The 12918-nt window shown below is 43.4% G+C and overlaps 1 non-coding gene across 1 annotated transcript; it reads left to right on the top strand.

Annotated features, from left to right (window-relative positions):
- The first annotated feature begins 4075 nt into the window (after window positions 1-4075).
- Window positions 4076-4149, top strand: trnat-agu (transfer RNA threonine (anticodon AGU)). Its single transcript has one exon. It is a non-coding gene; the product is annotated as a tRNA-Thr (tRNA).
- The last annotated feature ends 8769 nt before the right edge of the window (window positions 4150-12918 follow it).

Below are 12918 nucleotides of genomic sequence, written 5' to 3'. Positions count from 1 at the left end.
AAAGAACAAACATCGGACATGACTGTCACCTGTTGCACACGTGCACACACATTTTTAAAAGAAAATTTAGAAAAGCAGGAAATACAGTGAATACGCAGCTTGCATGTGAAATTTGGCTGTACACCGAATATGTCAGCATAATTGCTCCTCTGGAAATGTATCGTATGTCTGTGACAGCTACGCAGCGCAACCAGATATCAAGAGAGGAAAGAAAGTAGTGAGGATGATGCATGAACCACAGGGTCTGTCCATTAACCCAAACCAGGTCTCTGACAGACCCAGAAGTGATGGCAGCGGGTAAGGTGATCCCTGGTAACAGTAACAACACTTGTGGTCATATGTACACAGTGCTTCAGAGCTCTCAAGTGGGTGTCAACCGCTGATGCAAGAAGGGTGTGGGAACAATGTGTTCCTGAGGAGGAGAGTGGAACGGGGAGCGATGAGAGATATGGGTGTTGGTCCGGATGGCAACTATTCCAGCTGTGAAATGGTCGGACGGTTCTTGACATGTGGAACGCGGTTATCCGCAGCAGTCTGGCTCAGGTTGGCTCGTCCATATTTTAAACGATTACCACAATCTGCTGTATTCCATTCTACCTTTTTAAAAAAAATAAAATAAATAAATCTCTGCACATGATTGCTGTTCTTGCTGAAATACCATGTTAAATATTTCCCCGACGCGAAATGACACAAGGAGCTAGAAAAAGAAAAACCTGCGACAATGTCGCAGGGGAACCCAGCCTGAACTCTCTTCGTTTCTAACAGCTGAGCATCCATTCCAGTTCTCTAACAGATGAAGATATCATCATTTCTGGAGAACTAATCATGGTATCATGTCCAGTTTCAGTGGTAGGAGAGTTGAGCACTTCAGACCCTCCTACACCTTCTGTTGTTGAAGTGACAGATGCCCTCTAGTGACCGAGGTAGTTATGGCCAGACTTTTAAATGTAACTAAACGTACTGAAACGTCTTTAAAAAGACAGCGTATACATCAGGGAGGTGTCGCGAGTGAAAAGGAGGATTATCGAGCTTGATTATAACCTTGAGCCAGAGTTTATATTCATATATGACTAATTTGTACCCATCGAATATAATTTGAAATGGAAAGTCATTGGTTTTTTTTTTAAACAAATCAGTAGACAAACATCACTTTTGGTTAAGTTTGTGGGAAAATTGGGTGGTTGAATATCATCACAAGTGACAGACAGAGAGGATGTGAGTGGAATCTCTGCAAGCCCCATCCTTGACATTAACCATCCTTTTATTGCCTAATAATGCTGGCTTCTGGCCTCAAATTCCCTTTCGAAGCCATGTGACTCTTTTTCTTTAAAAAAAATAAATCACTTTACATTTTCCCTACAACACAGCCTGATACAGTGACTTTGAAAACACAAAAAACTCAACAACAGCACATACTGAAATAACCTGAAAACAAAATCTTTTGATGTTTAAGTCACTCTTAAAAAGTAATGACATTTAACATCCATCCATTTTCTACTGCTTATTCTGTTGAGGGTCACGGGGTGGGGGGGGGGGGGGAGCCTATCTCAGCAGCCTTCAGGTGAGAGGCAGGGTTCCCCCTGGACAGGTCATCAGTCCATGGCAGGGCCAACACATAGAGACAGACAACCTACAGTCAATTTAGAGCATCAGTCAGCCTCATCCCCTCTTGATGTCTTTGGACTGTGGGAGGAAGCTGGAGTACCAGAGAGAACCCACACAGGAACAGGGAGAACACAGGGAGAACATGCAGACTCACACAGAAAGATCCAGTGGTTGATCCGGGGTTTGAACCTGGAACCTTCTTGCCGTGAGGCGACTGTGCTGACCACTGCACCACCGTGTGAAAATACTGTTTAGGGAAGGTTTGGTAACGCTTAAGTATTGAAATATAGTGGGAAAAAAATTGCAGAAAACATATTGCATAACACCTTGCATCTCAATTAATACCTCTGACAGTTTATTAACTCTCTGCTGTGTTTAGTGTCCGTCTTCTTGCAAGAAGACCCAGGGATATCGTATCTTTTTCCCTACCTGATCATGATTAGATTATGGATGCTGGCAGGCATCATAGCGGTCAGGAGGTTGATGGTATACAACATTTAGGCTTCTGCATCTGAAATCATCCCATTTCCAAGAGCACCGAATGAAAAAAAAAAAAATTTCACTGAATTCCAATAATCGAGGAGCAATCTGAGCATTAAAGGGATAAAATTTTTCAAGATGACATCAGCACAGGCACTTGTTTGTATAACGTCTGCTGCCTCTTGATTAAAAGCCTGCTCTGATTTTCACCCGGAGGACTTCTCAAGAGGAGTAGCCTGGTCTCAGCTTCAGCGACCAGATCCTATTAAGAACTGCCTTGTAAGAGGTTTTCTCCTCTTCACGGCGGAAATAACTGCTATAATGTCTCCCCTTCTTCACCACTTTGGAATGCTCTTCTACAGTATGCCCCCCCCCCCCCACTCCCTCCACCACCATCGCCCCACCCCCGGCCCCTCTCAGTTTCCTTCTCTTCCCTTCTTTTTGCTCTCATGCTGAGAAAAGTAAGTGAGAAAAATGATTAAATCATATTTTGTGGGGGTGGGGTTGGATGGGACAGACAGGGGCTCTTAAAACAACACTAGGTACATCGTCAAAAAGCAATTTTGGTGCTTAGGTTACAGCCACTGACGGGCCGTTACACAGCGCCCCATGGTGTGGGTCTAGCGGTTAAAATATAACAGGGGCTGAGAGGACCTCCTTATAGTGATTGAGGAGGATTCCCCACTGTTCAAGGCAAGCTGAAGGTTAGAGCCCAGAAAGACTCACAGTGCACCGCTCTGCTGGACAGGATAAACTTGTCTCCAAGATTCTCTGAGAACAATGCCAGTGGTGTTAGGAACTGGGATTAAATCTGACCATCCTGCATTCAAACCCAAAGGATCAAAGTAAATATAAATAGTCATGAGAAAACAAATGTGCCGCCAAATTCAGCTCAGCTATGATATGATTGACTGCAAAACACATTTCCAGATGGAGAACCTTTCCTCTGGTTGAGGGAAAGACAGCCGCTCTCATCCTCTAACGTGAGTGAGGAAACCGATAGCATAATTTGCCCGTTTAGGGAAGCCCCTGTCGCCACTAAACCTTTGTGAGGATAAAAGCCAATAGAGAGTGAAGATGCCCAGGGGACCGTGGTGTTGTCTGAGAAGTCAGGAGTAAGGTTACAAGAGAGTCCCGTCCTTTGATTCCAACCGTCGGCGTGACCCCTCCTCACCTTCAGAGGGCTCAGGTAAGGGTCGATCATGCTGCACAGGCCGAACAGCAGGGCATCAACAGGTTAAGCACCCTGCATGTCTATCTACACCCAAGTTGATCGACATCCTGATCATCCTCAGCTTCATCTTCGCTCACAGCCCTTCTCACCTGTGAGTACGCTGCAACCATACCGCCTTCTCTACGTCTCTCTATGCTACTTTGACACAACCCCTTGACTTGATGGCATGAGTTTGATTATTCGTTTCTTACTCATTGTTGACGACTTCTAAGTGCGCGCCTATAACAGACGGTTACAGAGAGAGGCTGACTTTAAATGCTGTCGTACAATACCACATTGTCATGAATAGCTACCTGGGCCCTGACTAAGATGTGAAGATGACCCTCCCCCCCGTCCTCAAAGTACCTTATTATGGCATATATTTTTGAAAGGTTTCCACCCTCTCCATGCAAGTCTCTTCACTGCAGTCAAAAAATACGGTATATTGACTAAAAGATAGGCCCGTGTGACATACAACGGTGTTAACGTTTAGCAGCCCCCTCAGGACTGTATGATCATAGCAGATGCAGGTGAAGATGGCGGCTGGTTAAATCAGATGCTTCAGTTCCAGGTGGTCTGGTCCGCTTTCTTCTCAGCCATCAGACAACCACCCCCTCCACTTGCCACTACCCAGCGTGTTCACCAGCGCCAACCACGGCTGCATTCTTCAGCACAGCTTTAAAAACAGGGAAGAAATTTTACAGTGATGAGCACGTGTGAACGGCTATTTGGATCTTGGAGAAACAAGTGGCCTAAATTAATATCAGGGTGTCAACAGGCGCTGTGGCTTAGTTGGTTAAAGCACCTGTCTAGTAAACAGGAGATCCTGGGTTCAAATCCCAGCGGTGCCTCAGGTGGCTCACGTGAGTTTTGGATAGGATGTTGGCAGTGTTGCCTCTGCGCAAAAACTTGCATCAAGTGGGGAATTTTCATGTTCTTGCCGTGTCTGCGTGAGGGTTCTCGTGAGTTCTGCGTGTCCCCTCACCCTCAAAGACACGTATGAGTGGTAAATCTCACTGTTCCTCACCGGGACGACAGCAGACACAACTTGTCCTCAGAGGCTACAGTAGCGCTCGCTGCTCAGAACCCAGCATGACTTTCCCTTTCATCCTTTCAGTGACTCATGTGTCGTCCCTCAGGTGATTATGTCTGAATGCTAACAAAAATCAATAGGAACTTAGTTTTCTTTTTTTTTTTACACAGTTTTCTGCACAGAGTCCATTACATAGCGAGCTGGGACTCACTGAGAGTTTTGTATGGTAAAAAAGTAAGTTGGAAGAATTTCTAATGGAAAGACAAATGCGTCTGGATCCATCACCACATTTAAGTTTTGGGCCAAACTTTGATCAAGACTTCTACAAGGCCAAATATATTTAACAAACTTTTACTGAGGAATGTTAGATGCCAATGTTAATGTAGAACCGTTGTACTGGAGCAGCTCAGGTGATCTGACAGACTGTTAAATAGCAGACTTGTGTATTTTTTGTGCCGAAATATATCTGATGAAAATGTTCTGCTCTCTTTCTTCGATTATGACGCTCGTTCTGATGTTGCATGCATAGGATCAGCAGGTTTTCACTCAGGGCCCAGTCAGGACATGTGGACTTTTCTCACAACGTTTCTTTGATATTTGTCACCATCTCTTCCTCGCCGTCTCTTTATCTCTTTATCTCTTTCCGCCTCAACACAACTTTCAACTGTCACGGCACATTAAAAGTGGTTTACATGTGCATGTCCAATGCGATGAATATGGATGTGACCTCTTTCTTTGACGCCTGGGCGCCCGCCTTCTCTCAACCCCACCCCACCCCCCACCTCACCCCCAGGCACAAGACACCACTTTTCAATGAGCACAGCATGCATAGGAGACAGAGCCTCACCCCCGCCGAAAAACACACGCTCACACATACACACCAAGGAATTACACTTAATCATAGGCACACATCACATGCACACACATATATGACATGCGTGCACACATTCATAGAAACACACACCCGACTCTCATGCTGCCGCCTCCCTCCACTGACCTTTAACAATGTGTTTTACATAAAAATAAAAGAAGAAGGGGGTAGTAAAAGCCTGAAGACTGAGATGCTGATTCATAATTCATGTTTGTGACACTTCTACAGAATCAGTGACCTGCTTATACGTAGGAGTTCACAGCTTCTACTGTATGCAGGCTGCATAGTACAGTATGGAACTGTGCATGTTGGCAGGTACCTGTGCATTAACAGTGAAATTGATGACATTTGTGTGGTCATGTTATTTGTCTCATACATACTTCGTGATAATGAGTAGCCACAATATTTAAGTTGCTACAAAGTGGCACCAAGAAAAATTTTCTATTTCTAATTCCTTTCTTATTTATGTCCTTATTTTGTTGGGATTCAGGGTTTTACAAATGGCTTCAAATGTTAAAAGTGCACAGTTGCATGCTTTTACTATAAAAAAAGTTTGTTTTTCTTTCTGCTGCACAGTTAAGCCAGTCTTGTCCGCCTGAGAATTTCAAAGTTTTTGCTGTCTTACCTGGATGTGAGTGACATTTTAACCGCAACTGGTAGCAAAACAGCTGCTTGAGTTTTACCTGGAAATATTGTGTTGTTTGATCGTGGAAAAAGTCATGATTTGACAGGCCGGAGTACCTTAAATATCAAAATATTACAAGGCCAAAAAAAAAAGAGGAGAAATAAAAAAATGGGATATATATCAACTTTCTTGCTACACTTTCACAAAGGCAGCAGTCTGGAATAAAGATGAAGGGAAAAGAGTAAGTTTGGCACGATCCACTAACTTCTCAAATGTAAATACTCATCTTCAACAGTGCAAAGAAAGAAAAAAAAACAACAACAACAACAAAATCAAATGTAGGAATTTGTTATAACATTTAAAAAGTTAGCTCTCTAACATTTGGACCACACAAAAGAGGAGAATAATCTGCGTGGTGTTTTATCACAGCCCCGGTTTGGTCACTTTAATTAGTGTTCAGTTATCTTGTTAAGACTAATTAGAGAATAGAGAAGGTGATGCTGGCTTTGACAATTAGCGCACAGGAGACGAGCTCAGGCTAATCATCTCAGGCTCCTCGGTGGCACGGAAGAGGGGGCGGCGGGTTAACATTTGTTTTATGATCGGAGACAAACCTTGAGTGTTGAACTGGGATGGCGGGTGGTGGTGGTGGTGGGTATATATTTAGAAGTGAAGAACTGGTCTTCTTAGACTATAATGGAGACGCTATTAATTCCCTCCTTGTCTGTACTGGGCAGAAACGTGCACGTGCACACGGTCGCATGGATTCCTGCAGATATCCAGATAAGAAGAAACTTGTTTGGGAAATAATGGACTTTCATTAGTTACAGTTGTGGATGACATACAAACAGAAAAAAAACATTTTTGGTTGAGTTCTTAGATTTTTCTGCATGATAATTTTCATGGTTGCATAAGGGATTTGTGAAGCGGTGAAGCTGAAGAAATATAAAACTTGCCTCAGTTTTGTCAATGGTACTTTCCCAGATGAAACATCCCCCTCTCCAAAAAAAAAACCTAAAAAAAAAAAAATAAAAAAATCAAAGTTTCCTAAAAGCTGAATGAGTAGGATGTGGGTGTGTGTCGGGAGGAGGAGGAGGAAGATTATACATTGTGGCTATTAATGTCCTTGAACCCTGGTCTTTCTCAAGCCTGCAGAACAATACGGCCTCTGTGTGGGTTCGTGATAGCGTTAGGACACGGCGAGGGCCGTGCGGGTGCTGTGGCACCACTACACCAACACAGTGGCATTGGCGGGCGTCTGAGGTTGAGTCATTAGTCAAGCATGTCTTGTCAATCCATGAATGTGTGTATACTCATGTGAGAATGGGGGTGGGGTCACCGGAGGGGCAGGATGTGGACCCTCCGTGTACAGACATACCCATCCAGACATATGCTTCAGATATGCTGGCATGGGAGACTTAAACTTGTGGAAGTGGCAGGAGAATAACACTGATGATGATATATACACTGAAACAGAAGCACAGGCAGATGATGCATGGACCCACATCTACATCCACTACTGTCATTTTTCAAACGCTGGTTTCCATCCAAGTCATTGTGACTGACTCACGAGGCGAGTGGGGAAAGTTCAAAACTCAAATTCCTCTGGTCATGATTTGTTTTCTTTTCCATTGATCACCAAGCAGCTGCTGACTGATTCTCAACACAGCCAACATAGCCGCAGTGTTTTCCTAGCATTTCAGACATGCAGACAGACGCTGTGAGAAAGGAGAGGAGGTGAGATGCGGGATGGCAAAATGGAAAGAAGAGAAGGAGTGCGTGGGAGGGGCTGGGTTTCTTTGCTGCTCAAAAATACGACGGATGAAGCTTCGTCATTCTGCTGAAGATTTCATGCCACGAGCAGCAGAGATTTACGCCAAGATCCTTTCACCCGGGAACTCAGAAGTCAGAACTGGGAGTGACGCGACATCTGAGTCAACCGCGTTCCAGTCAAAGCGAGGAAAAGTAAAAATAAAGTAGCTGCTCACAATACCAGGTGATTACAGACCTCTTGGCTCTTTTTCCTTTCAATTCCAACTGGAAACTTCAGAGTTCAGCTGGAGTGAACAATTAGAATCTTCCCTAAAGCTCGTCTTAGGACCCCTAAAAATCATTTCTGATGTTTTACACATTCAGCACACATTTTAAAACCTGTTAACCTGTAAAAACAAACAAACAAACCTACATTCCAGATAACAGGGTAAACAAGGTATTGTAGACAGCTGCATGGGGGGGTCGTGATGGTGTTTCCATGGTTACCCTTTTATTTCTTCTGCTCTCATCTGACACAGACTGATCGATGTTGAAGCGCTGCTTGAACGCGGACAGGTTTGGTTAAAAATGATTACGAGAACTTCATTTGAAGTACTAATCATCCTTAAAGAGCTCTTATTACATTAGACGTTAGATTTTTTTCCCCACCAAAAGATATTTAGAAATTGTCGAGAACGTTAGCCAATGTGGTGGGGATGTTTTGAGATACTGTCAAGGAATAAAACCAGTTGCATTTTAGTCGTCTGAGCTGAATGTGTCTTTAAAGGAGGCAGCGGTTCTGGAGGCATGACTGATCTCTGCTCCTCTTCTCAAATCAGCTTGGTAAATCTCTAGACTTCTGTCTGGCTAACTAGCCATAAGGCTAAAATGAACAAAGTATCCATTGTGGATGTTAAAATGTTTGCCACTGAAGTGCATATAATTGGTTTCACTTGATCTGTAAGCATCTATCCTATAACGAGACAGTGATGAATAGCTGTTAGTTAACAAGCCAACGTGATCTAAAATCCAAATCGATCAGCTGAATCAAGGGGAAATGAGTTTGTTCCCCAACGACAGCAGAGCAGCAATATACGACATCTTTTTAGAGACAGTCCACCAGGACCGAATACAGAGGAATCAAATATTCTGGGAATGACGTGGAATAAATGTGGATTTTTCTGCATCTGTTCCTTCCCATTTTCTCTACCTCTTCACCCCCCCCCCCCCTCCCGTTCCCCTGGCACCAAAGCCACCATCCTCCTCCCTCCATCTCACCATCCGCTCTTTAATAAACGAGCACTGGTGGTAATTGCCCAGTCTGGGGCGACGTCATTATTCATTCAGATGTCCAATAATGCTACAGCGCAGCCAACACACACATGCAAGGCCACAGGATGGAGGATCAGCCTTCCTCATGCAGATCCATATCATTGATTCCCCCCCCAACCCCCCCCCCCCCCAGCTCCCTCCCACCTCCCATTCTCCATTTTTCATATTCAATGAGTGACTTGTAGATTTTGCTGCTCAATACAGATACATCTCAATTAAGAGCAGGCCAGGTTTTGTATTGATGTCCATAGAGGAGCTGCACTGAGGGTAACGGTCAGAAAGTGCAACCTGACTGACAGAAGGTCCAGAATAGCCAAGATCGGCTGGACTGACACGTCTCCTTATGTCAGAATCAAAAAATGTCAAGCAGCCCAAAGCAAGTAGGAGACGGCACACACACTATTTTAGACAAATCGTCTCGCAAATTTGAGAAAGAACCTTTAGATTTCTACTTAACTATTCAAAATTTCCTTCAGTGACGTGACTGTTGGAGTCCTCTTCTGCTGAGGAAAGTGCGTTTACGTTTCCCCGATCAAAATGAACGAATATGGTGGAGAGAAAGTCTCATACACCAAAACTCAATACACATCCAGATTTAATTGGACTCTGGGATTTGTGGTTGTATTCAAACATAATAATTTAATGCTATTCCTCCCGAGGCTACTTGAGAGACACTCTTGAGGGAAAAGTGCTAGATTGGCAACCTTGCATGCAACCGGCGGTGAGGCGTTCAAGGGTCAAAGCCACAACTTCCAGACTAAAATAGACTTGCTAAACCTGAATGTGGAATGTGAAGGGGGCACAGTACGAGGTGAGTCCCAGTACAGCCCAAGGATCCGAGCAGCTGATGAGATGTGGTTTCCTCAGTCGCCGCTGTTAAACTTCCCACAGTACCTGGGGGAAAAGCGAGCGGCGTGGGACAAGAGAAATTGGGCCAGGGATTGTGTGTTCCATGAAGGGGTACACTATACGGTGCTGGTGAATGGGACTCTGTTCAGTGTGTGTATGTGTGTGTATTTAAAAACCATTTTATTAAAAAAAAAAAATGCAATGCTTCATAAAACCTGATTCAGAAATGCAGCCCTCCTCTTAGTTCAGAGTCAAATGTACTGCAAAAACCAAAGTCAAAAAAATATAGGTGCACTTAATATCGGACAGACTCCCTTAAGAATGGGCATATCAACAAGATAAAGTATATAATCTCATTTCAAGAAATTACAAGTATGAAACGGTGCAATTTAGTTCTGATTGATGAAAATCCATTTTGGTTTTTTTGGGATGAACCTCCAGGTTTTTTCCTGATTCTGATTAATTTTTAGTCTTCCTTTTTTGACTAAAAGTCTTGTTAGTCTCCGCGATATTTCCGTAAATTTGATTATGCAGCATCATTATCGACTTCATCAAACAGGTGTGTGTTGCACCTCCAATAAAAGGTTGGATTAGCTTGAAGTTCGTGTTACATTTCAGTAAAGACATTGAAATATAGTTCGCAGGGGAAAGAAGAGAACAAACCTTGATACGTGACGTAGATCATATTCTTCTCCCTCTCTACATGTGATATTTATTTCATTTTATTTCTATGGACAGAAACATCAGACCTTTAGTGTCAAGGAGAGCCGGTGTTCACGCTGAGACCACTGTTTGGGTTAAATTTAGGAAAGCGCCTTCATGTATGAAGGAGCAGAGAGAGTAAAGAGCTAAACAGCATGTATGTGCATATATCAGATAACCGTACAGTACATCACGCTGCTGTAGTTGTAATAAATCTCTGGGACTGTAACAGCGCCAAGACCCAAGATCTGATCGGCCTATTTCAACCGATCTCTAGTGGAGGAGTTATTTTTGCCTGTGGACAGATGTTTTTGGCAGACGTTGGGGAATTCACTGTCAGCCAAGTGTTAATATCAACTGTCCATAACAAAAGAGTGTTAGTCTGAGGAGAGAAAGGTGATGTGGCTTGACGCTGTGCAGGCACCTGTATTACATCACAGCTGAAGGAGCGTACATGGCGCATGAGTACGGGCCGTGTTTTATCTTTCATTTAGACTATATGGACCCTATAGAATCGCTCCGGTTCATTCACACTCATGGATGGACTGTGTACCAGGATATTCATGATGAAACAATTCCGTTAGTCATGATATGAAAGTCGGTGGTTTTCACTCTGTGTGTTGATAGAATTTAGGGGTTGGGTCCACCGGAGGCAGCGTCCATGTTTGATGAAAATTCAGCACTGGAGCCGTAAAGCGTCCGCAAATTAAAAATGCTCATTTTCTCTGTGCCCACAGTTCTTTTGCAACACAATATGAACTTATCAAAGGCCTCGCTCTCTCTCTCTCTCCAAGAGAGAGGCAGAACTCAAGATCTCGGCATTAATCCTGGCCATAACTGACAACTTAGCTTCAGAGTCGATAGGACGCAATAATTCTTCTTCCGTTATTTTAGCGAGCCTTTCTGAACTCAGCTACAGAGAAGGAATATGGAAGTATTAGCTACTGTAACCTAGCAACAATAAGTGCTTGAGAGAATCGTTCTGAAGACAGATCAAGAAGACAGCTGGTTTCAGCTATGACCAATCAGCATCCCAGGAGGAGATGGGGGGGCGTGGCTTCACACAACAATACATCTGATGCTTCAGGTTAATGGTGCTGCATCAGCACATCCTAAATGTATGAGGTTTAAAATAATTCGACGGCACAGAGTGAAACTAAGAAAAGAAACATTTTACGGTGACAATTATGAACTGAAATAATCAAACTGTTGATGAAACATGCAAACTAACGAGCAGCCATGTGAGAGGAACATCTGAATGTAGAACTATGGTCAATACAAAGCCTATAAATATAAACTCTTGCATGTGTCCCATTAACGTCTAATGTTTTCGCTTTTTTTTTTTTTGTCGAGCTACGTTAGAACTGCATAATATCTACACATGCCTCGGCGTCTGGTAGGTGTAACATAAGAATTGGGATCAGGTTCAGGTGGAGAGGCTCTTACATCAGAATATGATCCTCCAACAATTTATGTTTTCCCAAATTGTCATTATCATTGTTAAGAATATGAAACAATACCCTCATTGCTCAGGCCAATCTCCTCAGATCTTCAGTCTCATGTTCTGTTCTTCCTCCGTTACCTTTCTTCCTCTCTCTCTCTCTCTCTTTCTCTCTCTCTGTCTCTGTCTCTCTCTTTATGTTTTACAGGCTTCAGGAATGCGAGGTCTCCTTAGTGATTTATAAACATACACATAATAAATGGGCGGCTGTAGTTTAAGCTGTGATGAAGCATTCTCTCTCTCTGGGACACAGCGCTGGCCTGTGTGTGATTTAAAGGGCTGACATTTATGGCTTGCAGGCCTATTATTCAGAGTGACTGTCTGTGTACAGACCAGCGTTTTACAGCAGCTACACAGAGGTGAGCCCAAAGCTAGGCTAGTATCTGACACACACTAAACATCCAATAAGAATACTATAGTAACACACCACGTGGTATTAAAGTGGTAGATGCAAGAAGATGTCAGCTCGGCTTTAGTTCAGAAAACAGCTTCCATAAATCAGAGCAAATTATCCAAGCAACAAGGGGTTAAATGTTGAAGAAGTGGTTATTTAGTCACAAACTGATTCCAGTCAGCTCAGTGTGGTTCTGTATTCTGCATAAATTATAAAGGTTTTCCATTTGATTGCAGTGCAGAGTAGTGCCAAATTATCCCTCTCACAGTTAACTGTGCCACTTTGTTTTCACATAACCCATAACCTCTCTGGCTGCCACCGATGTGCACTGGATTACTATCTGTCCACGATAATAGATGACAATAATGGGAAACTGTCCCTAAGCACTCATTTGGAGTCTTCCTGCCCATTTACTGATACCCTTCATATTTAATTCCCCTCCTACAGCCAGGAAAACAGACACTTTAAGTCCATCTAGAGGGAGCACATTTACAATAAAAGGCCAGCTGAATCCTCGGCTCACGTTTCCTTCTAACTGTGGCAGGACATAAACCTTCGAGC

The sequence above is a fragment of the Aulostomus chinensis genome, chromosome 16 (assembly GCF_037954235.1).
Source record: "Aulostomus chinensis isolate RoL2024-O1b breed Wild chromosome 16, RoL_Achi_v1.0, whole genome shotgun sequence".
Taxonomy (NCBI): Eukaryota; Metazoa; Chordata; class Actinopteri; order Syngnathiformes; family Aulostomidae; genus Aulostomus; species Aulostomus chinensis.
This window is presented reverse-complemented; position numbering and strand designations above follow the sequence as displayed.